The sequence below is a fragment of the Balaenoptera ricei genome, chromosome 16 (assembly GCF_028023285.1).
Source record: "Balaenoptera ricei isolate mBalRic1 chromosome 16, mBalRic1.hap2, whole genome shotgun sequence".
Taxonomy (NCBI): Eukaryota; Metazoa; Chordata; class Mammalia; order Artiodactyla; family Balaenopteridae; genus Balaenoptera; species Balaenoptera ricei.
In genome coordinates, this window is record NC_082654.1 from 121,195,626 (window position 1) to 121,223,279 (window position 27,654).

Below are 27,654 nucleotides of genomic sequence, written 5' to 3' on the forward strand. Positions count from 1 at the left end.
GCCTGATATGATTGCATTTAGTGTGATACCATTTTAAAGGCTCCAGCATAGGCAAAACTAAACAATACATAATTTAGAGATATATACATATATGGAACATATTTTTCAAAAAAGAAGAGAGAATAATAAACACGAATTTTAGGATAGGGGTTAACTCAGAGAGTACCCTGACAGAGGAAGGGGTGCTGGGACAATGGCGTTGGTGGTGTTCTACTTTGAAGTTGGATGACTGATTCACTTCTTTATGCTCCCCGACTTAGAAGTGTACGTCAGATATTTTCTTTATAGCAACTATTACATTTTTAAAATGCTTAAGGGAATTCCCTGGTGGTCCAGTGGTTAGGACTTCGCAATTTCACTGCCGAGGGCACGGGTTCAATCCCTGGTCAGGGCAAGACGTGTGGCACAGCCAAAAAAAAAAAAAAAAAAAATGCTTAACATATAGTGAGTCAGGACCAAGGTATCTACAGTAACTGAAGGGACAAGCTTAAGACAACACAGAGCAGATACCAACAGAAAGCAGATATCGCCCCTGTCCCAGCCCATATGCTTCTTGCTGGTGTAGAGGCCAGTTTAAGTGCTAAGCCAGGCCCCAGATGGAGGGAGGGAAGGAACTGCACCTGTCATGAAGAATATGTGAACAGAAGGCCAGAACCTCTGTGAAACCGCCAGGCAGGCTGTTTCTAGTCCCTTTTTTTTTTTTTTTTCCCCTCAAAGCTGGTATGAGTCCAGTGAAGATGTCAAGTTTCTTATTTATCCAAAGGATTTTCAAGGTTCTAGAAGTAAGTACATAGATGGCCACTTAAGAGCTTTCTCTTTTTTTCCCACTTACTTTAAGATAACTGTTTTCCTTGTCTGTCCATTTGGTATATGGGCTATTGCTATAAAAAGTAATTCAGTGTCTAAAACCCGGTATAAATCAATGTGCCTTCACATAGCTACTTCCAGATTAAGATAGACCTAAGAGATAGTGTTGATGTTGAAATGTAGAATAATTTTCTTAACAACCACTGCTTTGTGTTCTTAATGATGGTGCTTGTCCATTTTGATCGTTTACAAAAAAATGTCGCTGTCAAAAAATGTTACATTGCTTGAAATTCCCCTAATACCTACACAAGAATAATTTAGCTTTTAGGTTATGTGTTTTAGAGCAATTCCCCACTATTACAAAGGAGATGACATTAGCTCTAGAATCTGGGGTGGGTTTGAACCTATCAATGGAAGATAACACCTAATATTAACATTTTATACTAATGTGTAGCTCTGATTCCTTATGCACCCTGAGCATCACTTACAGAAGGGGAGGGAAACGGAAAATATTAAATTTAGTTGTGCGTTTTCTGTGTGGTCAGTGTTGCTGTGGGGGTGATCTGGCCGAGACATCTGTCACCCACTGATGGCCAGGATTTATTTGGCCTGCTAGGCTGTCCCCTTGCTCCCTGGTCATTCCACGTGCTGTGCTCACTTGGTCATTACAGGAGGACATTCAAAGCCTCGCAGCACCTCAGGAACATGATTATGAGACATGAGCTAGTAGATATGCAGATTATGTCTGTGGAGATTTCTAGCTTGAGAATGCAAAGTAAATAAGTTTACTATATTTAACTTTAAAAGTTATCCATATTCCTGTACTACCCCAGCAGTCACACAGAAACATCAATCAGATTGCCAGCTAGTCTAACACTTTTTTTTTTTAAACGTGAAGAATGTTAGCCTATTTGATTGAGGAATCTTGGAGGATTTCGTAAGAATGGCTTAAGAAGAGGAAATTAGAAAATGAATCATCAGTCAGCTTCTACAAGAGAAAGAGTACTGCCCAAAGCCCAAGCATATACTAGTGGGATAAAGGAAGTGGGTTATTATGGAACATTTCTTACTAAAGATGACTGGAAAACAACAAGGTCCGACTGTATAGCACAGGAAACTATATTCAGTATCCTGTGATAAACCATAATGGAAGAGAATATGAAAAAGAATTATATATGTGTATATTGAATCACTTTGCTGTACAGTAGAAATCAACACAACATTGTATATCAACTAAACTTCAATAAAACAATTTTTTTTAAAGAGATGTTTGGAAACTCATCAGATAAAATGGAACTTCTAATATAAACAAGAAAAGGTTTAGAAGCTGAGATAAACAACAAAAAAATTTTTAAAAACAAAAGCATCTTAGCCTACAAATGGGCTTTGAAATCAGTGACCATTTATTCCTTTTACTCCTAGCCAGATTCTTGTTTCATTATTGTTTTGTCAGAGTCTTACGTTTTGCTAGCATTTAATCCCTCAAACTAATCATAAAACTTGTCAATAAAGGGACAAAATTTCCTAACATTCACCCTTTAAAAAGGAGTTTTGTATGATGGGGTACTATAAAATTACAGTTTTGAACCAAAAAAGCAGTTCTATAGCTTTACAGATCTTGAAAACTGATGCCATCATTTAATTTGAGAAATATGATTGATAGTGATAACTTTCACCTCTTAAAAATCTAAATAAAATTATTTTCAATATAACTGAACACACGATAAATTGAGTATCTATTTTCATAGAGATGATTTAGATTCTTCATTTAAAATAAGAGCTTACCAAACCCTATACTATATTTAAAAGCTTTTAAAACACCTTTCCCGGAGCCCATTCCCAAAGATTCTGAGTTAATGGATCTGGGCTGGGGCTGGACATCCTTATTTTTTAAAGGTACCTGAGTGATTGCAATGTGCAACCAGGTTTGAAAACCATTACAGCAGAGGTTATGAGATAGAAAACCTGGTGGTGATTTTTTTGAGAAATAGTGTCAGGAAACTGTCACAGAATTGAGCTGCTAAATATTGTTACCATTTTAAAGCAAGGAAACAAAAATTGTACAATATCCTTAGTTTGGTTTTCAGTGATTTGATGATTTTTAAGGCAGTTTGAGTACCTAGAAAATGTCCGAAGCTAAGCAATAAGCAACATTAGTGGCCTATAAAGAAGTAATCTTTCTAGACAAACTTGGTCTTTTCAGATTGAATTACAGAAGTATTAGAGGAAAGGAATGTAGTGGAAGGAATATTTGGATTTTATTACAGCATTCTCTATTGTGCTTCATGAAATTCACTTGGAAATGCATTTCATATTTCTAGCTAGTATGTGAACAAAGTCTAGCAAACAGCAAAATATCACATTTGTCAGGTTGGCCGAGTAGCACATTTGCAGCAGTACACATCTATGCTGCCTTAAAAAGATCATTTGTAAAATTTGTCAGTATGATGCTTTATGTTTATTTTTAAACATAGACTCATCAAAATCATTCCATGCCTTTTAAAAGTTTCCACAGCGTTAATATCGTATATGAGAATGTGTTATATGTCTTGGTTTAAAAAAATAGGTAATGAGAATCTGGTGGGGGTGGGGAGGTGGGAGGAAGCATCAGGGCAGATTTAATTTTTCATAGCAGAAAGACAGGTGCTATTTAGGGTTGAAACGCTAGCCTTTCATAATCCTTAAAGGATTAGTGTAGACCCTGATATTTGTAACATTTAAGATTTTATTTATTCCTTCAGTTTTACTTACTGTCTGTTAAATTTAAGCAAAATGTAATTTAGAATTTTTATTTTAAATCCCATATATTTTAAGATTCCACTTGTATATACTTTTTCTGTCACTCTTCTTTCTCTACTAATAGTACAGAAAGATGTTTGGATTATCAGACGTTATCACTGATTATTTCTGGTCAGTAGAACTGGGGGTGAGTCTTAGATTTCTACTTTGTTCTTTTTGGTAATGTTTCTATAATAAATATAAATCATTTCTACTAAAAATTCATTTCTTTTTTAATTGAAATAACGTTGATTTATAACATTTTCTGTTTCATGTGTACAACATTATATTTCTACTTCTGTCTACACTACAGCATGCTCACCACCAAAAATTTAGTTTCCATTAGTCACCGTACAGTTGATGCCCTTTACACATTTCGCCCTCCCCTCCCTTCCCCTCTGGTAACCACTACACTGTGCTCCATATCTACATGTCTGTTTTTTATTTCATTTGTTCATTTATTTTGGTTTTTTGTTTTTCATATTCGACATGAGTGAAATCATACGGTATTTGTCATATTTCACTTAGCATAATAATGCCTTCAAGGTCCGTCCATGTTGTCACATATGGCAAGATTTGATCTTTTTTTTTTTTTTTTTTTTTTTTTTTTAATAATTTGCCCCTTTCTTTTTTATTTATTTATTTATTTATTTATTTTTAGCTGTGTTGGGTCTTCGTTTCTGTGCGAGGGCTTTCTCTAGTTCCGGCGAGCGGGGGCCACTCTTCATCGCGGTGCGCGGGCCTCTCACTATCGAGGCCTCTCTTTGTTGCGGAGCACAGGCTCCAGACACGCAGGCTCAGTAGTTGTGGCTCACGGGCCCAGTTGCTCTGCGGCATGTGGGATCTTCCCAGACCAGGGCTCGAACCCGTGTCCCCTGCATTGGCAGGCAGATTATCAACCACTGCGCCACCAGGGAAGCCCTGATCTTTTTTTTATGGCTCATGAACATTTATTCTGTATCTTGGCTATTGTAAATAATGCTGTCCACCAACTCGTGGACCTTAAGTAAGGTCACTTTAACAGTTTGACCCCCGAGTCTAATAGATTACTAACCCTAACTCATCTAACTTAGGTTAAGACCTCAGCTCCTCACTTCCATCTCTCTGGGTGCATTCAAGGGTACAGGGTGCTACACATACAGGCAGAGTCACCACCTGCAGCCCTGCAGTCCTCTTGCTGTGACTGTTCCTTGTGCCGTTGATGCCGCCTTCCTCTGTGCTTTATTATGCCCACCAGTGTCCCCCCAAGACATGCATCAGGCAGTACTGATTTGCCTCTGACTTCCAAGTCTGTGCTCACTGCCACTAAGGCCACCTGGAGTTCCTTACTGCTTTCAGTTATCTGTTGCTGCATAACAAACCACCCCCAAAACTTAGTGGCTTTAAAAAAAAAAAACAACCATTTTATTATATCTCTCAATTCTGTTCTACATGAAAAAGAACATCAGCTTTCCTTAATCTTTCTAATGTTACGATCATATAGCAAGCTTCATTTGTTTGGAATAATTTTTAAAGCTGTTTCATGCATTAGAAGGTTTTTGGTGCATTGCAGTTTTTTTCCAGTACTAGTAGACCTAAAGTCTTAAATGTAATGATGGAAAAACAAATTTGCAGGTGTCATCTTTAAGTATTTAACTGACAATTTTTTCCTTGTATGCAAATCCTACCTTTTTTTTCCCTCTCTCTCTTTTTCTCATAAACTGACTCAAGTTCTAGGATGATTTGGTTAAGTTGCCTTTATTTGGTCAATAAGAAAGTAAAACTTACTCTAAGTTAAAAGGAGAATAGGTCATTTGTCAGTTTTTAGGTGATCATTATTCCTACTAGTAAAAGTAGCTAACTTTCAGCTTATTGAAAAGCTTGTCTTGATTGTTAAAGAATAAATCTCCCAGGAAACAATCTTAATTACCAGGTTTAAACATTTGGGTGAAGAAGAGAATATATTTTCTAGAAGTGACTTTTTCTGAGTGACAAATATGGGCACACAATTTGTTAATGATACTATTTCTAGCAAACAATATTTGGAGGAGTTTCATTTTGTGAGTCTTGTTTCTCTGTAACTGATATGTGTGTATGTGTTTTTAAAACATGCTGAAATTTCTCCAACTTTTCTTTTGTGTCTCTTCCCTGAGGAAAGCTCTATGGTATTTAAAGTATGGTTCAGTGTGTTGCTCTGGAAACTAAAAAAATACGGAAAAAACATAAAAGGTAAATCTTTGGCCACCAACCAATAACAAAAACATTCCATGAAAAGAAAATAATTTAATGAAGCAAATACATTTTAAGTAAGTTCAGAGCAGATGTTCTCCACAAAATTGGAATGAGTCAGACATGAGGAAAACAACCACAAATCCAAATTAATATAACATTGGGAAATATGGTCATTTTTGTATGTATGTTGACATTGAGACTTCTGCTACTGAAGGAACTTAGACTTCTGTTACTGCTTTTTTGACTTTATGATTTAATAAATTATGATTAAAAGATACCTTTGTGCATCAAATGGAGAATTTTAAATTGCTGATACATATGTTTAACTAAGTGATGATTACATTTAACCCACTAAAAGAAAATGCTACGGCTGTCATAATTTTCTAATCCTAAATGGCCACTGCAGTTTTTTAAGGCCATGAAAGAAAATTATAGAACCGTCAGGTTGAATATTTAGTACTTTATCAATTTCAATTTCTTTAGTACTTTGTCACTTTTTCATTTTCTGGCCTCAGCTTAGGCTACATTCACATATTAGATTGTGCCTATAAATGATTCAGTCCTGCCTTGCTATGTACACTAAAGGAGTTTATTTTTTATTTTGTTCTTTCTGTAAATATATATTGAGCACCTACTATGTTTCAGAGAGTGTTCTAGACCTTGGGGAGGCGGAGCTAAACTTGGTACAGTTTTTGTCCTAACTGAACAGCCAACATACAGACAGCAGATGGAAAGTCAGTGAACATAATATTGTTGGACAGTCGTAGTAGCTAATATTTATGGACTGTGTACCATGTGCCTAGCATTGTTATATGGCTTAACTCATTTAATGCTCACAACAAGGTCATCCCTATTACCGTTGCATTACAGAAAAGCACACAGGCGCAGGAAGGTTAATGACTTGCCCAATGTCACACTGCTAGTGGTGTCACATCACGTATGTTTAAGATGCTGTGAGAACAGAGGTGAGGGGTTCCTCACCTACAGAGGAGGCAAGGAAATCTAAGAGAAAAATGGCCTTTCAACTCCCTCTTTGAAGTTATCCTCCTTGAGAAGAGGCCTCAGTCAGAGAGGAAAAATACGCCACCACACAGAAACAAAATAACTTGACTCTCTTAGGAAGAAGCAAGGAGTTCAATATCACTGGAGCAGAGATGCAAAAGCATAGACTAGAGAGGTCAGAAGAGTTAGATCAGTTAGGTCTTGCACAGCCTGATGAGTCGTTTCCTTATTGAGAAAGCAAGGAGAAACAGCTGAAAGCTTTTAAGTACAGTTTACCCTTGAACAGCATGGGTTTGAGTTGCGTGGGTCCACTTACAAATGGATTTTTTTCAACAGTAAATGGTACAGCACTATGTGATGCAGGGTTGGTTGAATCCGGGGATATGGGAACAGCCGGTATGGAGGAACCGGGTATACGGTGGGCGACCAAGTTATAGGAGGGACTTTTGATCGCACAGAGAGTCCACACCCCAACCCCTCCCTGCATTGTTCAAGGATCAACGATATGACTAGGGGGCCCGAGGACAGTGAGGAGGACAGATAGTCCCCATGAAAAATAAGAAGGGTCAGAATTAAGGCTGAGGTAAGTGTCAGGGCTGTGGGGACAGACATGTCGGCATGAGAGAGGTCTAGGGGGGCGGATTTTGACGAAACTTGGTGACTGGATGTGAGGAGGAGGAAGAAATCTCATACTATCAGAGTAAATTTCAAAAGTAACAATTGGTGAAACTGCTGTAAGGGAAACAATACCTTTTTCTGGCGGGGGGCAGGCGGTGCCCTGCGAGGCTTGCAGGATCCTAGTTCCCCGACCGCGCCCCCCAGCAGCGAAAGCGGGCGCCTAACCGCCGGACGCAGGGAATTCCACTCTACCTTCTTAAGATTCGGAGGAAACTTCCCAGTTCTTCTTGCACATGTATGCATCGGGGTTTAGTTAAATGCCACTAAAGCAAAGACTGTTTGATTTACCTAGTCCTTTCTCCACACGTTAAAAATTACAAATTAGAAAGAAAAGAACTATGAGATGGATGGCCCACAGAAGAGGCCGGCGTCTGCCACTCTGTGGCCGTTATCATGTGAGATTAATGATAAGGGCTGTCTTATATTTAACAAACACAAGGAAGACAGAGTTGGCCATGTGAAAATAGCAAAACTTTGCATTTTAAATTGATCAGTTATTATGGGTCATACTTATTGTGTTCCTGTTAAAAGGTAAAGCATTTTGTTTAGAGTGTTCATCTAGTCTCAGGGGTGACTTGCAGTTTTAAATATGGTGGTCAGGGAAGGCCTCAGGGAGAAGTTGACATTTGAGCAAAGACTTGAAGGAGGTGAAGGCATTAGCCACGCAGAGACTGGGGAAGAGCTTCCCAGGAAGGGAGTTGACCAAGTACAAGCCCTAAGGCGGGGCCCTGCCCAGCACCGGGAGGTCAGGATGGCTGGGGCAGAGCAATAGTGTGGCCATCTGTGTAAGCCATTGTTAACAGCATTGGAATTTACTCTTGAATGAGATGAGTTTTGACCAGAGGAGCAACATTATCAGATTTGACTTTATTGTATCTTTTATTTGTTTGTTTGTTTATTTATTTTTGACTGCATTCGTCTTTGTTGCTGCGTGTGGGCTTTCTCTAGTTGCAGTGAGCGGGGGCTACTCTTGGTTGCGGTGCGCAAGCTTCTCATTGCCGTGGCTTCTCTTGTTGCGGAGCAGGGGCCCTAGGCGCGCGGGCTTCAGTAGTTGCAGCTCGCGGACTCAGTAGTTGTGGCTCACAGGCTCTAGAGCACAGTCTCAGTAGTTGTGGCGCACGGGCTTAAATGGTCTGCGGCATGTGGGATCTTCCCAGACCAGGGCTCGAAGCCGTGTCCCCTACGTTGGCAGGTGGATTCTTAACCACTGCGCCACCGGAAGACCCAGATTTTATTTTAAAAGATCTCTCTACCATGGAGAATCAACTAAAGGGGCAAGGATGGAAGCTTATTAAAATAGTCGGCTATTTTAATAAACCAGTGAGAGATGGGTGGTGACTTGGACCAGATTGGTAATAGTCATCAGATTCTGGATTTATTTTAATGATTGTTAAATGCAGAGGATTGTTTGACAGATTGTGGATATCCAAAGTGATGAAACTGGACGAGTTTACCTAGGGAGTAAGTATATCTAGAGAAAAGAAGAAAGTCAACAAGTTATTTCTAAAATGTATATGAAAATGCAAAGGACTAAGAATAGCCAAGACAATCTTCAAACAGAAGAGCAAAGAATAGAAGAACCAAGTGAGATGACACATTTGATCAGATATTAATAGTAGGATGAGTTAATCAGCTAAAGATTTATTATAAAGGTACAGCAATTAAGACAATGTGCTATTGGAGAAAGGACAAATAGGCCAGTGAACGAGCTTAGGGTCTAGAAAGAGTCCCATACATCTATTATGGATACTTGTTTTATGACAAAAGGTAGTACTGCAGAGCAGTGAGGAAGGTTGTTATATACTATAGTGGTTCCATGTCAACTGGATATCCATATATCCATACAATCATGGCCCCCAACTCGGCCCCTAACTCGAAAATATCAATTCCAGTCTGATTACAGATAAAAAGTTAATGCAGGTTTCTAGAAGGTAATATAGAAAAATATCTTTATGACTTTGAAATAAGGAAAACCAATCTTAAACAGGGCACAAAAAGCATTAGTCATAAAGGAGATGTCTAATAATGATAAATTGAAACAGACTAAAATACTTCTCTTCATCAAAAGACATCATTAAGAGAGTGAAAAAAGGCAGAGTGGGAGAAAACATTTATAACATATGAAAGTGAAAATTGGCTTATATTCAGAATGGACAAAGAAAAATGGACAAGGGACCTTATACCAAAGAGAGGGAGGGAGACACATGCAAATAGCCAAGAAACCTAGGAAAAGGTGCTTTCCCTTCTCTTTCTGGATTGGTGGCAACATTATGTGATGCTGAACCACATTTCTGTCCCCTTTGTTTATCTTTGTGAAAAGAACTAGAGCTTCCTGGATCTTTATTTGTACTAGTTGTGCACTTGTAAATCTTTAGGATTGAATAGGAATTGAGATTATTTAAATTTAATCTAAAATTTGAATGGCTATATGTTTAAGAAAAATATAAACAAATTCCTGAACATGAGATTACTGCTTTGAGAAAAGCTCTCCTACCATAAGCATAAGTAATATTAGGCACACTCATGCATAACCTCTTTATTAAGAAATAGATGATTCTGCCTTGCTGCTAAAACTTGTGGGTAAAGGACTTCCCTGGTGGCGCAGGGGTTGAGAATCTGCCTGCCAGTGCAGGGGACACGGGTTCGAGCCCTGGTCCGGGAAGATCCCACATGCCACAGAGCAGCTAAGCCCGTGAGCCACAACTGTTGAAGCCCGCATGCCCTAGAGCCTGTGCTCTGCAGCAAGAGAAGCCAATGCAATGAGAAGCCTGTGCACCGCAACGAAGAGTAGCCCTTGCTCGCCGCAACTAGAGAAAGCCCGCGCACAGCAATGAAAACCTGATGCAGCCAAAAATTAATTAATTAATTAATAATAATTTTTAAAAAACTTGTGGGTATAGAGGGTGCAGTCAGAAAAATGCCAGCAGGGACACTAACATATCTTGAAAGAAACATGATTACTGGGGAAGAAAATGCACACAAAATGCTTATTTTCTATTAATGTTTCAAATTTTATTATTATTATTTTTAAAGATGTAACCTAAAGGTAGAAACTATCCTGAGTGGCATTTATTGGTTGTCATAAGAGGAAGGTTCTCATCAGATGGCACTGGGATCCAAGGTAACCAGCATGTGTTTAGCAGGGACTGGAAGTGATAAGGATAGAAAAGCATCTGTGTTTAGAATGCTCCAATGAGCAATCAGCACTCTCCTGAGATGACCCTTTCCTGTTGCTAGGCACTCATTTCTGTTTCTAGAGTGGGTGGCAACATTATGTAATGCTGAACCACATTTCCAGCCTCTTTATATATCTTTGGGGGAAGAATTAGCGCTTCCTAGTGTTTTATTTTATACTATTAAATTTTTAGGATTGAATAGAAATTGACATTGTTCAAATTTGGCCTGAAACTTGAATGGCTCTACACTTCAAGGAAAAAAAAAATCTATTTCTGAGCTTAAGATTACAATTTTAAGAAAAGCTCTTTTACCATAAGCATCAAATAATGTTAGGAACTCTCATGTATAAGCAGTAGTTTAGGTGACTGATTTACATAATTCACATCAGATATAGGCAACTCCCATATCTCAACTTATGTCATCTGGCCCCAGAAGTGCCTCATAAGAGACTGATTTCCTTTCTTCTTATAGACTGTTCTGATTGTCCTTTTTAGAACAAAGCCTCTGAAAATTTAAAGAGCAATTTAGAGTGTCATTTTCAGTGGTCTGGTGGACAAAAATGTAACTGTGATGGGCCCTCCCATTGAGAACATGAAAAATGCTAGATAAAATATTTATTTAATAACATTTTAAAATATACCATTGATGAAAGCTATTTAGACCATGCGTATTCTTATAAATAAAATGAAAATAAAATACTGGTTGACAACATGATCAATCAAAAACTTTATAACCATTCAAGATTATGTAAAGAAAATACTACCATTATATGTAATGGCTGGGGATTGGAAATGTTCGAAGGTGATCTCCTCTAAGAATCAAAATAAATGCCTTATAGGTTATTTTTTTTAAATATACCACTGAACTGACTAGGAAGTACAGTTTGCTCAGAGGCCAAAAGCCTAGCAAGGTAAAGCGAGCACTAAAGTTAGCTTTCACTTACAGGCATTTCCTGAAACCTAATGACCTTAAGTTTTTGGTTTTCCTGTTTTCATGGGGCATGATGAGACAAGAAACAACACCAAGGGTCTATCCAATATAGGCAGTCTAGTAGCATAAAGCTACAAACCAGAGAACCAAAGAACTAGGTCTCATTCATTCTGTAGAAGGAAAAACAAGAAAGAGAGAAATGGAACAGGTAGGACAAATACAAAGTACAGAATAAGATGTTACATTTAAACCTAAATGTATCAGAATAGCAATAAACATAAATGGACTGACAATTCTAGTTAAAGACAGATTTTAGACAGCATAACAAAACAAATCTAGTTACATATTTTCAAGAGGATGTATTTAAGCAAAAACGTACTGAACTACAAGAAAAAATGGATGAATCCACAGTTATGGTAGGAATTTAGCATAAAATATTTTCAATATTTTTGTCTTTAGTCCCCACTGTTTATCTTTTACTCTTTTCACTAGGAGTATGGTAGCTAATCCAGTTGTTAGATGTTCCAGTTTTCTACATAATTGCAGTCTTTTATATAAATGAAACTTAACCTTTTGAGAAACAAAGAATTTAATGAAAATACTTCTAAAATGGGTTTCATTCTTTCCTACCTTCTTTGTAGAAGTATTTCACTGCTTTTTATTGAACAATGTTAACACTACAGAAAATTTAAAAGAGTATAATGAACACTATTTACCCTTCACCTAGAAGCACCTGTTGTTAACAATTTGTCACAGTTGATTTCTCTCTCTCTCTCTGTATACACATACGCACATACTGCAATAACAACAGCTTTTTTTTACCCTTGACTTTCCTGAACCTTTTGAAAGTAAGTTGCTTCAACAAATGGTACTAAACAATTAGATGTCCTTGTGCAAAAAAAAAAAAAATGAAGCTAAACAAAGACTACATCTTTCACCAAAATGACCTTAAAATGGGTCAAAGACCAAAATGCAAAACTCCTAAAAAAAAAAAAAAAATATATATATATATATATATATATGAGAAACTCTAGATGACCTTGGATTTGGTGATGAATTTTTAGGTACAATGCCAAAAGCATGGTCCATGAAAGAAAAAAAAAATTGATAAATCGGACTAAAAATCTTCTCTGTGAAGGATGCTGTTAAAAGAATGAAAAGACAACCCATAGACTAAGAGAAAAATATATGCAAGGAGCTCTTAAAACTCAACAATAACAACCCAAATAAATGGGCAGAAGAACTGAACAGATACCACCCCAGGAGAATATATAGATGGCAAATGCACATATGGAAAGATGCACTACATCCCACATGTCATTATTAGGAAATGCAAATTAAAACAGTGAGATACCACTACGCACCTACTGTTACCTTTAAATATCTAAAATCAAAACCTGACAATATCATTTCCTGAAGAGGATACTAAACAGCAAGAACTGCTGGTGGGAATGCAAAATGGTACAGCCACTTTGGAAGGCAGTTTGGCTATTACAAACCTGAACATAGTCTTACCATAAGATCTAGCAATCGTGCTTCTATATATTGATGCAACTGAATTGAAAACTGAAGTCCACACAAAAACCTACATGCAAATGTTCATAGAATGTTCATATCAGACCAAGTGCTGGAAGCAACCAAGATGTCCTTTACTAGGGTAAACAAACTGGTACATCCGTACAAACACTGTACAGTGATTAAAAGGAATGAGCTATCAGACCACACAAAGACATGGATGAAACTTAAATGCATATTACTAAATGAAAGAGGCAAGTCTGAAAAACTAAATACTATATAATTCCATTTGTATGACATTCTGGAAAAGGCAAAACTATAGAGATTTTTAAACAGCAGTGGTTGTCGGGTTGGAGGTGTTAGGTAAATCGCAAGGGTTTTTATAGGGCAGTAAGACTATTCTGTATGATACTATAATGGTGGATATATGACATTATGCACTTGTCAAAACCCATACAATTTTACAGCACCAAGAGTGAACCTTTTTTATTTATTTATTTATATTTATTGATTTTTGGCCGCATTGGGTCTTCATTGCAGTGTGCAGGCTTCTCACTGCGGTGGCTTCTCTTGTTGCAGAGCACGGGCTTTAGGTGCATGGGATTCAGTAGTTGTGGCACGCGGGCTCAGTAGTTGTGACACACAGGCTTGGTTGCTCCGCGGCATGTGGGATCTTCCCAGACCAGGCTCGAACCCCTGTCCCCTGCATTGGCGGGCAGATTCTTAACCACTGCCCCACCAGGGAAGCCCAAGAGTGAATCTTAATATATGCAAATTTTTAAAAAGCATTTACGAGGTTAAGGGATACAGGATGGGATGAGGAACGTGACAGCACAATCTAACTATATTACAAACATATTAAACAACCTTGTTGAAGGCAGTATAGGAAAAAGGGGGCCTATTTAAGTAACTTTGGCAATTACTGGGAGCTGTATGACTGAAGTAAAAAAGAACTGTATATAGCTCTGTACTCTGCTTGATAAAGTTGTATCCCATGAAGGTATGGGTTAACAGTTCTGAAATCACTCTACAGGTATACTAGAATTGAACAACTAAGTAAATTTTTCTCACTGTTGGAATGGCAGTTACCCATAAGCAAGGAGAGGAAGCTAAATGATCCATGTGGAAAAGAAGAAAGACGAGGGAGGGAGGCATTTCAAGAAGCACACACTCCAAGACAAGTAGAAGTACAAGAGGCATATTGAGGAAACCATGTTGGAACAGATGGTTTATATAAGGCAGTGGTTTTCAAATTACGCTCTGATGAGCCGCTACATAGGCTGGTTGGCAAGAGGGCGAAGAGACCTTTAAGTCTTTAAGCAAGGTAGTACAGCAGGTGTATTAGGAAGATTGATCTGACAGTGGAGCCAGAGGCTCTTTTGGGAAACTATTCAGTAAATCGATTGAGATGGCATGAACCTAAATGTATCATCAGCCACTGGTTTGAAAATAAAAGAGGAGGATGAACGTGCGGATGCTCACCAAGGAAAAACCAGCAGGACTGGGTTACAGATTGGATGCATGTTGTAGCAGGGGAAGGAGGCGTCAAAGATCATACAGTGATAGTGATGGGTAAAGGGGGTTGGAAGGTATAGAACTTACAGTTATAAAGTAAGTAAGTCATAGGATGTAATACACAGCATGGTGACATAGTTCTATAACACTGCACTGCATATTTGAAAATTGTTAAGAGAGTAGGTCTTAAAAGTAGGTCTTAAAGGTTATCACAGAAAATTTTTCTAACTGTATGGTGACGGATGTTAACTAGACTTACTGTGGTGATCATTTTGCAGTATATACAAATATCAAATCATGTTGTATCAATACATTTGAAACTAATATAATGTTATATGTCATTTATACATCAATTAAAAATAGAACTAAAGGGGAAGAATTAAGCTTTTTTTTTTTTAAAACGAAAGAAAAGAAATACTAACTTGCTGCCACACATGGACAGACCAAGTGAGCTGAACCACTTCAGACTGGCAACATAACAGGACTTCTTCATGGCAACTTAGTGCAAAATGTCCTGTAAGGTCTTCAGTTTTACAAAAGATAATCATCATAATTATAATTTATGAACAAAACAGGCATTTTTAAAGAATTAAAAAAAGAATCTCATATTGAATTTAAATCCAGCAGTACTAGATTATATTGGAATATGGAAAATAATATGTTGATTGTGTCCAAATTCTCAAGGGAAATACAAAGTAGATTGAAATGACTAACTTCAATATGTAAACTATAACTGTGGCGGCTAACTTTAGTATTATACCTTAAATTGGCAGTGAGGATGAACACATAGCAGACCTGAGAGTTGTATTCTTGTTTATACCTCAGTTCCTAAGGTTAATTGCTTTCTTAGAAATCACTAAGCTGTAAAGCCTCCGTGCCTTGAGGGGTACATGTGTTAACTTGAAAAGCCCTAGGCTCTGTGGCACAGCTAAAAATCTTATATCCAGAGTTTGGGTATTGTCTTCTGGTGAAATAGCATTCACAGGGTAGTATCGTTAAGGCAGGGAGTTAATGATGTGGCTTTCAGTTGGTGAGGATAAAATCCCCAGCAGGAGAAGACTTGGTATTCCTCTGACCTGATGACATGAGCCCCAAACCCAGGGTTCAGCTTTGTAAAAGATAAGAAAGTCACCAGGGATTTACAGCCCATTCCCCCCCCAAATAAAACAGGCTATAAATGAATTAAAAATATATAGAGAGGGACTTCCCTGGTGGCGCAGTGGTTAGGAATCCGCCTGCCAATGCAGGGGACACGAGTTCGAGCCCTGGTCCGGGAGGATCCCATGTGCCGTGGAGCAACTAAGCCCGTGCGCCGCAACTACTGAGCCTGCACTCTAGAGCCTGTGAGCCACAACTACTGAGCCCACGTGCCACAACTACTGAAGCCCACGTGCCTAGAGCCCTTGCTCCGCAACAAGAGAAGCCACTGCAATGAGAAGCCTGTGCACCACAACGAAGAGTAGCCCCGCTCTCCGCAACTAGAGAAAGCCCACGCACGGCAACGAAGACCCAACGCAGCCAAAAATAAATACATAAATAAATAAATTTTTTTTAAAAGATAAAATCTTTAAAAAAAATAGATACAAATATTTACTTGCTCTCAGCATAAGAAAGGTTTATCTAATATAAATGCAAACGTTTAATATCAAGGTTTACAAATATACAACATATTCATATTAGCAGAATTCATAAACAAAATTGCTATTAGTTAAGATACAAAATAGACCAAAAAAAAGGCCTAGAATCAACAATACTCCAATAGTAATGAGCACACCTAACACCTATATCTTGGTTTCAAATACATTCTCCAGAAAAAGAAACCAGCGCTCCCTGGGGAAATAGCTGACTTTAGGAATGGGACAAGAAGTATACAATATGAGCCGGGTCCATCTTTTAGTGCCACAATATAACAAAGTGCTCGAAAAACATACAAATAAAAACAATGATGGGGTTATATCAAAGGGACACAAGAGCCAACTGAAAGAGATCCCAATGACCAAATCTAGAACAATTTGAGCAACAAAATAAAGTACTATTGTGTTAGAACCCAAAATGTATAATATCCATGAGTCCATAATGATACAATGGTTTAATAATGAATGGAAGAGAAGAGAAAAATTTCCCATGCAGAAGAATTCCAAGTAATTTATGTAAATACTCTGCCCTTATGGAGGTGGAGCATATAACTTGCCACTCCTTAAGCAGAGGCTGTATATAGTCACTTCCTTCCAAGAGGTATGGTATGGGAAGCAAGACAGTGTTTTGGTGGGGAGTGTTTAGTAACTTTACCTGATAACTACTACTACAGCCAAGTGATCAACGTTAACATCATCAGTAATAAGTTTCCAGCGATAAGGGTATGTCGTATGTACCCTTGATATGTCATGAAAATGATACATCGTCTTTGTGATGTTCCTCCCAAAAACCCTTACTCTAATCTAACCCTGACAAAAACATAGGACAAATACAAATTGAGGGACATTATAAAAAATACTTGACCAGTAATCTTCAAAACTATCAAGTCATCAAAAAGTTTGAGAAACTTTTTGAGGAGCTTGGGGAGACATTAAATGTCATGTCACAAATGAAGTGGAATCCCAGATGGTATCCTAGAATAGATATATGTAAAAACTAAGCAAATCTGACTAAAATATGGACTTTAATTAATTCTAATGTATTGTTAATGGTTCATTAATTGTGCAAATGTACCATAGTATTGTAAGATTTTAATAATAGGGGAAACTGGGTAGGTGGTATATGAGAACTATCTGTACTATCGTTACAATTCTTTTGTAAATCTAAATCTATCCTAAAATTAAAATTTTATTTTAAAAATGTAAATTGAAGACATTAATTTAGTCCTAATTACAATTTCAGTGCTAATTACTGTGTCTCCTAAACAAGGGCATTCTTTAAATAGCCACAAGATTAATATCACCTAAAAAAAATAAGAATGATAAGATATTAACACCTAGAGTACAGTTCGTATTCAAATTGCCCAAGCCCTAAAAATACCTTATGTAGCTTCATTGTTGTTTTTACCAAAAAAACAACCAGAACAAAAATAACAATAGAATTCAATCAGGGATTACACATTGCACTTAACTGTCATTTTTTTCTCTGTCTCTTTAACATAGAACAGTCCTCTCATGATGAGGAATTTTAACAACCCTTTCTTTTCAATGGATATATCAACTGTCCTTTGTTTAATCACTTTTGTATCTTTTTTTTATGGAGCAAAAAGCCACAACTTCAGAATTGGTGGATTCTGTATCACTTCTCAGGAGTGGGAGTAGGATCATCCAAAACTGCCTTTCTGAAACAATGAGTGATGTTTCCTAAGAGCCCAAGGGCTTGGTAGTGCCTAACAGTCAGCATACTGGTTCCCTGCTGTAATTACTGATGTCAGGATTAAATTAGGTGGTGGTATAGTTCTTGTGGCACATGTTTGCTTTCTTTTTCTGTTAATGAGTTGCCCAAGACAGTATAAAGTTCCCTCCTCTCTGGTTTTCTTGTACAAAGAAAGTACTTAGACATTCTCTAATCAGCTGACCACCTCAAGACAACAGAGAATATCTTTAAATGCTTTTACAATGCTTAATTTTTATGTTCTGGTTGTTATTTTTATAATTTCTGTTATTGATTATTTGCTCTACAAAATAAGAAGACCAAACCTCCTTTCAACCTCATTAATGAAAGAGTAACATGCAGGGTGCCTGTGAAAAGAGGGAGCGTTCTCAACGTAAAGAGGAAGATTATTCTAGCTCTAGGGAGTGGCATGAGAAAAAATTACTGAGTTGGAGATAATAGAAGTATTAGAAAGATGTGAACAAATGAAATGAAGGAAGTGGTTTAAGAAATATGAAAGTAGACTGCTTTGATTTCCAAATCATCACAAATTTAGTTTTAATTAAAAAGCAATGGGGTGGGGGGGACTTCCCTGGTGGCGCAGTGGATAAGTCTCCGCACTCCCAAGGCGGGGGCCCAGGTTTGATCCGTGGTCAGGGAGCTAGATCCCACACGAATGCCGCAACTAAGAGTTCGCATGCCACAACTAAGGAGCAACTAAGGAGCCCGCGAGCTGCAACTAAGGAGCCTACCTGCTGCAACTAACACCCAGTGCAATCAAATAAATAAATAAATAAACAAAGCAATGGGGAGTTCAGTGTTGTATCCTTAGAGCTAGAATATACAGTGCCTGGCACAAAGTATGCCATCAGTGATATCTGTTTCTGTATAATGGAGAGGAATTAACAGATTATTTGAAAGCAAAATATTAAATTCACTTTAGTTTGGTTGGAGCCCAATAAAGAGTTGTTATGCTCATTTGTGAGTGGACTACAGAGGATCGTAGTATGGACTGCACAGTAGATATGAACGCCCAGTGGGAGGACTTGGCAGCAATTTTAGATCTGAGTTCAATTCAGGGAATTTCACTTCGAGATCAGGCTAGAACCCATATTTATGGCTTTTCTTACTTATCTCCTATTTGTTTGTGTAGAGGCATGTACTTTAAGAGAGGAAGTTTTCTCAACATATTCAGAAGTGGTTTGTATGTGATTTTTCTTCACCAGCAGCTTTTTTAAACTTTAGATTAAAACTGAACTCTCCTTATCTTTAATGTCGATGGGGCTGAAGCTGGGTTTGGGTTTTAACAGATCCTGTGCTTAAGGGGCTAAATAAAGAAAACAGTTCCTCTGAGTTAAGAGTTGTTCAGGAGTCAGGGGTTGGTCAGATGATATGAGTAATTCTTATTCCCACCAAGTATAGCCACCTAACCAGTTTGATAGGAATGGAGAGCATGTGAATGTTGATTAAACATGTCAATACTCCTCTATGTAGACTTTGTACACAATCAAAACATGGGTCTCATATTTCTCCAAAGAAGGCATACAGATGCCCAATAGCACATGAAAAGATGCTCAACATCGCTATTAGAGAAGTGCAAATCAAAACTACAATGAGGTATTACCTCACACTGGTCAGAATGGCCATCATTAAAATGTCTACAAATAATAAATGCTGGAGAGAGTGTGGAGAAAAGGGAACCCTCCTACACTGTGGGTGGGAATGTAAATTGGTGCAGTCACTATGGAGAACAGTGTGGAGGTTCCTTAGAAAACTAAAAATAGAATTACCATATGATCCAGCAATCTTACTCCTGGGCATATATCCAGACAAAACTATAATTCAAAAAGATACATGCACCCCTTTGTTCATGGCAGCAGTATTTACAATAGTCAAGACATTCAAGCAACCTACATGTCCATGGACAGAGGAATGGATAAAGAAGATGTGGTACATATATGCAATAGAATACTACTCAGCCATAAAAAGGAATGAAATAATGCCATTTGCAGCAATGTGGATGAACCTACAGATTATCATACTGAGTGTAGTAAGTCAGACAGAGAAAGACAAATATGTTATCACATATGTGGAATCTAAAATATGACACAAATGAACTTATTTACAAAACAGAAACAGACTCACAGACATAGAAAACAAATCTATGGTTACCAAAGGGGAAACGGGGCAGGGAGATAAATTAGGAGTTTGGGATTAGCAGATACAAACTACTGTATATAAAATAGATAAACAAGGTCCTACTATATAGCACAGGGAACTATATTCAGTATCCCGTAATAAACCATAATTGAAAAGAATATGGAAAATATATATATATATATATAATGTATGTATATAAAAAAATTGAATTACTTTGCTGTACGCCAGAAACTAACACACTATAAATCAACTATACTTCAATAAAAAACATTTTAGAAAATGGGTCTCAGATATCTTTTTTTTTATATATGATGGGTCACAGTTCACAGTTACTTAGATAACTTCTGAATGTTGACTTCATTCAACTACTAATATTGGAGATGTTTGCTATGAGTTACACGTTGTATAAATTACAAAGTTTTTTTGGTATAGAGCAAAGAGCACAGGTTTTGAAATTAGAAGTTCTAAGTTTATTTTGTTTTGCCTTCGACACTTAGTGGTGCTTAATTCATAAGATTGTTAGTCTCTGAGCCTTATCTGTAGAGATAGAGCAGTAATATCTACCCCACGTATGAATTTCTTATTTGTAGTGACAATCAGAATGGAAAAATTACACCTGGTAAACTGGGGAATGCTGTAGATTTTGGGGACCTTCGTCTTCTTTTAGTTATGTATGGCAATCTATAGAACCCTGTCCACAGGATGCCTAGTTCCTTGAAGGCCTCAAAAGTTGGTGGTTCTATAGTGTATTCTGTATTGAGTTGAGCATTATTTTTAAACATTTTTCTTTGGTCTGGGCCTACCACATAGTAGGCCCTGGTGGTTGGGGGGTGAGGTGGTGGCTAGGGAAAAGAGTAAGAGGATGATGAAATACTAGTCTGATTTACTGTGAATTGATTTCTTTCCCCTTAGTTTTATCTTTAGCTTTCCTTTAAGAGTAGAAATTAGAAGCTCTGAAGTAAAATTAGATGTTTAGCTCTGACAACATGAAAATTCCAAGCTTTATAGCTCTTGATGACTATAATTAAAACATGTATAAAATCTTTCAAAGGAAATTTTTACTGTGTTTTTCTCTCCTTGGCAGTTTTAAACTTGTATCACTGGTTAAAGAATTCAGGATTTGGGTTTTTCCTCATGGGTTTGACTTTTTCCTCGTGATTGTAATTTTCATACTTTTCTTTAAAGCCACTTAACTTGTTTTACTAAATGGGAATTCTCTACTAGTAGAGATTCTTAGCAACAAATCTTTTCTTGAAATCTGTATAAGACAAAAGTTACATATTATTTTTAGTAATCATATATGAACTTTTGCTACATGATGGCTGCTTAAACAGTGGCATAATGATTCATTTAGAAAGAATATACACAGATAAATGGGTTATCACCAGACCTTGTACCAGTTGTAATCATTTAGCCTTAAACAGGCACAAATTTATTATTTTCAAAGATTTATTAATTTTTGCCACTTTACTCTGTACAACTCTCTTCCCTTATGATCTCTTACATTTATTTTAGAATTTAAGTAAAGACAGAGTTTGACAAAAGTCCAGATAACCTATAGTCACATTACTTCTAAAAATACAGTTAGAGCTTAGCATATGGACAACATTTGCTTAATCATAATCAGTTTTAATCCAAGACTAAAGTAACCTAATGTTGTCACACCTTAGTTTGTTGAAGATGCAGAATTCAGAAATTCAAATTCTTGGGCCCCACTTCCAAAGATTCTCATTCCCAGTTGATTCCTATATACAGACAGATTTGCAAGCTTCTAAACCATTTATAGAGGATGCTTTTCAAGTAGTTCTCAAGGGTTTAGGATTCCTCAGAGGATTCTACAATCATGGAAGCTAAATTCTCTGAGGACAACTTAATTGCATTTGTCTCATTTATTTGCATTCATCTCTTATTTTTTGATGATCCTAAGAAAGATTTCCTCTGGGGGGAAAATACTGCTTTGAAAAAATTCAGAAAACTACTGTTATACAATAGGATTTCTAGGATTCACTAATATTTTATTTATTTATTTATTTATTTATTTATTTATTTTTTGGCTGCGTTGGGTCTTCGTTGCTGCACGCGGGCTTTCTCTAGTTGCGGAGAGCAGGGGCTACTCTTCATTGAGGTGTGTGGGCTTCTCATTGTGGTGGCTTCTCCTGTTGTGGAGCACGGGCTCTTGACGTGCAGTCTTAAGTAGTTGTGGCATGTGGGCTCAGTAGTTGTGGCTCGCAGGCTCTAGAGCGCAGGCTCAGTAGTTGTGGCGCACGGGGTTAGTTGCTTCCCGGGATGTAGCATCTTCCCGGACCAGGGCTCAAACCTGTGTCCCTTGCATTGGCAGATGGATTCTTAACAACTGCACCACCAGGGAATTCCGATTCCCTAATATTTAAGAGTCTACTTTTATTTTAAAAATTCACCAGAGTCTATGTTAATATTAGAGACCTAATCTTCAAACAGAATTGAACTATGATAAAGGGCAAAAAACGTTTGCCCTCTTTCTCTTCATCTTGCATGAAGCCTTTTATAAACTTGATTGCCAGAATAGCCTGACTTTTTGATTTCACTAAATTCTGTGAATTCTTTCTACATATAGTATTTCATTGTTCTTCTAATAGAAACATACTATAGTTTCCCTTGGCTAAAACACATATAGGCAGTGGTGTGCTGGGAATGCTTAATAACTGGGGCAAAGGGACTGATTCATATCATTTGCTAATTTCCATGATGTAAATACTCCCTACAATAATAGCCTATTTCAAGCTACCAGTGTGATGTCACCAAATGTGGAGCTGGGAGGAGACACACACAGAACACTTAGTATTTCCACCATACAAATAGAATAAGTGTAAATAACTTCAAGAGCATAGCAAAATGTAGTCAAAGTAGTTAGGAATAAAATAATTAGGAAATGAGGAGTTTGAGTATTTACTGTTTTGTTATTAATGTGTTTTATATATTTAAATTAGTTGATTGTAAGATATCCAAGAAATTGTTTCCATGCTTCTGTGGGAAAATAGATTGTTTCAAAATGGGAGGAGACTTCTACTTTGCATTTTCTACTTTATTCTGTTTTTTAGATTACCTATGTTAAAAGTTTCAAGCAACAGCAACAAAAACAGTATTTAAAAAGAAGCTCTCCAAAATATTTTCATGTGTGGCTAAGCTGGGGAACCAACAGTGGTTCTCAGTCACAGCTACCTACACTAAAAAATGCGTTTCTTGGTTCTCTGGCACCGTAGAGCTGAATTCTGTGCTTAATCGCAGTGCCCAGTGCATTTTAACTATTTTTTATGCTCTGCTATGTTCTTTCAAATTATTTGAGAAATCATTTGCCAAATGTATATGTTAGAATGTAAAGAAAAATAAGAGAATTAAGACTAGGAAAAAATAGCAATCAAAATATAAAATAAAAATCTGGTGAATACAAGTACTATATAAATATGCCAAACTTAAGGCCCATCATATTGAACAACATTTTGCCTATGAGCTTCCTCGCAATTAGTGGGGGGGAAAAAAGGAATAATATAATTCTTATCAGAAGGAAGGGCATCATTTTCTCAAAGAAAGCTAAGCATTGCATTGTACCGAATTCCAAAGTAAATCTCACACATGAAATTTCATATATAGGGATACCAATATAATAGACAATGCCCTTAATACTATTCCCCTAGTATTTATAGCCATGGGTTTCACATGGCAGTTTCTTATAATATACTTCAAGAAAAAACAAGAATGTAATATTAAAAAACAACTCAGTTAAAGTGAATTTTCCCCCAAAGAAGATAGGTATCATGTTTAGGAATATAATCTGGTAGTCGAGCTTGATCCAAATTTAGAGTGACACCACCTACAGAAATAAAGGTTTAGAACAAGGATGGCAAAAAAAAAAAAAAAAAAAAAAAGGCAAATAAGTCCAGTTAGCTTCCGTCCTTTGTTGTGAGCTTATGTTGGTGCTGTGTTGACAAGGATTCCGAGACCAGGGTCAGCAGAAAAGAGTGCAGTGAATGACTAGCAGTTTCTCTCTTGGTCACAGGAATGAGTAGCAGAGAGACCTCTGCATGTTTGCCATCCTTACGCCAGGCTATTTTATGTACATTTCACTGGTCTTGGTCTTTGGTGTGAACTGGATTACAGACAGGTGGGGTTTGTTTATACTCTTTGATGAGGGCCTGGAGAGTATTGTATTTTACGTTGCTCTTTGAGAGTGTACATGGTATCTATGTTCATTGTGACTAATCCTAACGAGTCTGGTACATCTGTCTTTCATCATTCTGACTTTTGATCCTATGCTTTGTTTCTTTAATATTAGTTATCCCATTTTAGTTAATCTCTCGTCTCATTGAGTTTGTCCTTTAATGTAATAGAACACCATAATTAACATTTTTTTTTTTGTTTGGGAGCATGATTCTGAATGCAGTGGAATGAGGAGAATTTGCTGAGTGAATAACACCAGGTGCCAATGAGCATGGTCACGTTACGTATTAGCATTATATAGTTTAATATCAGCAATAAGCTGTTTGTAATGCTTCCTTTTAACAAACTACAATGTAAATTCCTTTCTATTATTAGAGCAGGAACTTGTAATCTAAAGACAATTTAGGGGGAATTAAAATAATTCTGAAATTAAATGTTAATATCATTAACTATAATATTTTGGGATGTTTTTCTCTTTTCATAGCAATTTATACACTGCATGATTGTTCTAATCCACATATTATCTTAAAAACACAGTTCATCTGTTGGAAAAAATGCCTACTGACTCCTAATCTATTTCACCTGTTTGACTTTTTTTTAATCTTATTAAATAGTCCTTAAATGGGTATTTTATACATTCCTTGTAAGAATATAAAATGATGTTACTTTTCTGAAGAGCAGTTTGGCAATATATATTAAAGCTCTTCAAAATCTCAGCCTGTTTGACTTAGCTATTCCCCTTCTAGGATAATGTCATTGGGAAATAGTGATCTTTAAGTGTGGATTTTGGAGTGAGAGTGCCTGGCTTTGAATCTAGCCAATAAAGTTATAAGCTGTTATGAAACCGGATTAATTTCTTAACTTCTGTAAGGCTCAGTCTTTTCATCGGTAAAATAGGTATGAAAATAGCACATATCTCTAGGTGTTATTGTGAGAATTAAATGAAGTCATATACAGAAAGTGCTTAACATCCTGCCTAGTATAAAATGTTGATAAATAATTGCTGTTATTAGTAATCAGAGAAAGATTGTTCATCATAGCATTAATTAAAATAGTACACATACAGGAACGTATGATTTTCATTCATATGAAGGAATATTATACTATATAGTTGTTAAATGACGTTCTTAAAGAATATTTAAAGATATAAGAAAATGTTCATAATGTAACATTTAGTGGAAGGGCAGGACAAAAATCTATATGCTCTCAGATGTCAATTGATTGTTTTTAGTATTCTATAACATATTTATTACAACATGTTTTTAAAATAGTCTTTAAAATGATGTTATGTTTTAAACTAATGTTTTTAAAAGATTATAGAAAAAACTTCAAAAGATAATACCAAAATGTTAAGACTGGATCACTGTTAAAGATTCTTAAAACTAGGTGATAGGGATAGTGGGATTTATTTTATTAATACTATACTATTTGTGTATAATTTCATTTTTCATAATCTTTTTTAAAAGAATGACAAGAATAATAGATAAAAAAGGAAGTTTAAATCCTTGGAATTAGTGCTTTGTCATTTGTTTAAATGTAAATTAATTCTTTATCAGTGTTGTTATTTAACTATTATTGATGCATTTTTAAGGTTTTCAAACGATTTGAGTGATATCAGACTTGTGAAAAGTTTGATAAAAATTATAACAAATATACATAAATATATATTTGGAATAATCTTTACCAAAAAGAAAGATAGTTTATTCAATAATGGAATTACCTGTGATTTTTATTGTCTTTTTTATACTTTTCTACATCTTACAAAAATTCTAAAGTAAGTTCTTTTTAAGATCTTAATCAGAAAAAGCGTTAATCAATTTTTTATGAAATGATGTTTAACTTTTATGCTTTAATGACATTAATTCTAGTATTGAAAGCACTCTTACTCGTTGCTTCTTAGACTTGCCTTTGAACATGATATAATTCTCTAAAACAATTTTGGTGAAGGATGGATTGTGTCGTACCATCTGTCCAGAAAATAGGTATTTCAAGTATTCTCCGTATATGAAAAATGATATAAGAACCATCTTCACTACTGCATTCCCATAAATTTTATTTCCTTTTTTAAATAGTGTTTTTCAACACAGCCAGTGTTCGTATAGGCAACTTTACCTTAGTGGGAGGGAAGGGTATTATGAGTATTTTGGCAAAGTTCTCCAGTCTGTAGGCAGAAATAAGACTAAGAGTAAATGAGTAGCTATTTCTTCCTACCTCTATAACTGAAACGATATTCAAATTTATAGGTCAATTTTATTTGTAGAAAATACTCCCTTTATAAACCATAAGTTTATCTTGTAGGTGGCCTTCTAAAATAAACTTTATTTGATTTTATACAGTGTGTGCTCATACTTTGGCTTTATGCCTGACCTCCCAGGTTGCAAACTTCTCCAGTAGAAGCCAATATTAAAGAAAATGAACCAAAAAATAACCTAGAAAATATTACAGATGTTAGTAATAAATTATCCAGTAATATTCACATTGGAGCAGTAATAAATTATAATATTAACAGTGGTGGTCCTTAAAAATTGTCCCACTATTCACTAAAACATTTAATCTTTCCAGCATTCCAAATGAAATACATTATTGTTTTCTACTCTTAACAAAAGTTAGCTGTTAGGGACGTTGTGTTTGTTCATTTGACTGTTTCTATTCACTACAGAGGTTAGAAAATAAAAGCAAAACACCTGTATGTATAGCATCAACTAGCACCAAACCTTACTATATGTGAGAAAATTATCTATTTTGAAAGTCAGTTATATATACATTAAAAATTCAAATGATCTAAAATAGAGTATGCTAGGGACTTCCCCGGTAGCGCAGTGGTTAAGAGTCCACCTGCCAATGCAGGGGACACGGGTTTGAGCCCTGGTCCAGGAAGATCCCTCATGCCGTGGAGCAGCTAAGCCCGTGTGCCACAACTGCTGAGCCTGTGCTCTAGAGCCCACGAGCCACAACTACTGAAGCCCACGCGCCTAGAGCCCGTGCTCCGCAACAAGAGAAGCCACTGCAATGAGAGGCCCATGCACCACAACTAAGAGTAGCCCCTGCTTGCTGCAACTAGAGAAAGCCCGCGTGCAGCAACAAAGACCCAACGCAGCCAAAAATAAATAAATAAATATTTTTAAAAATAAAATAGAATATGCTAAAGGCAAAATGACTAATCCTGACAAATTCTACATTTCACAATAAAAGTAATTTAGAGGTCTGTGGAGGAGGGTGGGATCTTGAAGGAAAAATGTGAATTAATTAAGCAAGAAAAAAAATGGAAGAAGAGGAGGGAGGATAAGGAGGGAAGGAGGCATTGCAGGCAGAAGCACACACTCCAGGATTGAAGTAGAA

At 36.6% G+C, this 27,654-nt stretch overlaps 1 protein-coding gene across 8 annotated transcripts in view; it reads left to right on the forward strand.

Annotated features, from left to right (window-relative positions):
- Nucleotides 1–27,654, forward strand: part of REEP3 (receptor accessory protein 3) — a 151,526-nt gene that overhangs the window by 13,991 nt on the left and 109,881 nt on the right. The gene's annotated exons all lie outside the window — the stretch shown is intronic.